The sequence below is a fragment of the Pinus tabuliformis genome, chromosome 5_2 (genome assembly GCF_031772625.1).
Source record: "Pinus tabuliformis cultivar Carrire ecotype Pingquan chromosome 5_2, CPIR1, whole genome shotgun sequence".
Lineage (NCBI taxonomy): Eukaryota > Viridiplantae > Streptophyta > Pinopsida > Pinales > Pinaceae > Pinus > Pinus tabuliformis.
Window position 1 is genome coordinate 241,287,611 of NC_142306.1, and position 2,132 is coordinate 241,289,742.

Below are 2,132 nucleotides of genomic sequence, written 5' to 3' on the forward strand. Positions count from 1 at the left end.
TACACTTTGCATGAGCACCTGGTACACAGTGACGCTCCACAAACTCCCCTATATGCCTCCCATGAGGCAACACTGGATGTATCTCACCAACCACCCAAGGGTGGAAATATTGTCAAAAATTAAATGTCTTGGATAGTGATCTCGATCCTATGCCCCTGTAACACAAAGGCTTATTGACTTGGATCCCAATAACTCACAATCCTAGACAATAGTGGCTCACCATCCCTCATCAATGGGTTCTTCAATAACTTTAGCAACCCATATTATGCCATAATCCCTCTAACTGCTTGGTTCCCTGACCCTCTGCACAAAGAGTATCAAAGTCTCATTCTCACCATACCAACTTTAGCTCTGTCATACCTTCCAAATACCATTATGTTTTGTCAGTTCAAAGTCAAAAAAATCCACTACTGATTCTTAGCTTCACCTCACCAGAGACCCCGGACTTGTTTTTCCCTTGAGTCCAAAACATGATTTTCCCCCTCAAAACTGCGTTGGACACACTTTTTCCCTAGTTTCAACATTCTAGAATGCAAAAAAGGGGAAAACAAGTGCATTGCGACCATGAGGAAAGGAAAGGGTTTCTCCCACTGAGTTGAGGCCCTAATCTAAAAGTTTAATCCACCAAAATTGATGAGTAAGGTTAGGCCACCTACCTATAACTCGCAGATTTGAATTCTGATGGTTAGTTTTTCCGCTACAATCTCCTTAAGATTTAGGGCCTTCTCCTCGCCTCCAAATTCTCCAACAACTCACTATGAAAATGAATTGGATTTGGTGGCAAGAAGCCCTTTTATAAGAAAACCCCAGTTTTTTCATCATCCATTGTGACTAAATTGTAGCTAGGTTTGACAAACTGTTAGCACCATTGGAAAGATCTCACTAAGTTCTATAATGGGTCTCTTTTTGTTTTTGGTAATTTGACACTTCACCAAGAAGCCATTTTTTCCACAAGGTTTCACTTTTCCACTTATTCAAATTGAATTTCTTCATATGAGTCGTCTATACTCAAGTACCACTCTACCTTTGCACTGGTCAACTCACATGTCGGTTTTCATCATGAGTAACCATTTTTTAATCATGTTTTTACGGTCCCCTTAGGGCCTCTCCCCATGTGGCAACATCATCGAGTCACCCTTGTTCAGAGCATCAGAGATATGTCACCCTTGCATCTATGGGGTCTAGTCTAAGTTCCCTTGAGTCCAGTTACAATGTTTTATCCATATTTGTGTCTCATTCATCCCATTTTTCTCATATTTAGCCTCCAGTTATACTGCTCCGTCTTTGAAAATCCAATGTCTGAGTAATTGACCATCCCCTCTAGAATCAAGTTAGTCGCTGCCATGAAAACCATGCATATCATGCTCTAAAAATGGAAATCACCAGTCCACCTCTTATCTTATATCCTTCCGTCATTATCCCTAGTGTAAGTCCATCAGTCACATTGCTATGACCTTCGTTCCTTTGCTTAGGAATCCTCATTGCCTCACCTATGGTGAGCCCTCTTCTGTCGACTTTAGCACATTTATTCCAAGGGAGGGGTCTAGAGGGTGGTGTACCTTGGTTCCATATTTCATCATTTTTTAGCACCTTGGATCAAGTAAATGTAATCAGCATTTCCCTTTGACTTGCTTGTTTCTCACATGCTCGACTCCAGCTCATTATGGCATGATCGAGAATCGTACACTTGATGGTCCAATGATCCAACAGATTGTACCAGTATTTCCCAGGTGTGTATGAGATGTTCCAGACCTCATGAGGGGGTGGTCCTTCAGGTCTCCCCCCACATGCCCAGATGTCAGCTGATTATGATCCGGCCTCAGATGCAGTTCTATTGATTTGACTGGCTCGGTTCCCATGGCTTGCAGTGCCCACCACATGCATGTCTCATTCAGATGATCCATTCAAATCTTCAGAGCCCTTTCTTGTGCAACATGGCTTCTTTGGTTGTGATTCCCCCTCACCATCTTAGATTGAGGGGCATGTTATCTCATGTACTTAGATGTCACTGTATTCAGTCTTGGCCTCTATTTTCCAGGCACATTATGTATATGGGACTCCTTGAAGTATTGTATCACATTTTGACCCATTGATTCCAACTTAACATGTACTTTGTAGCTCAATCCCACATT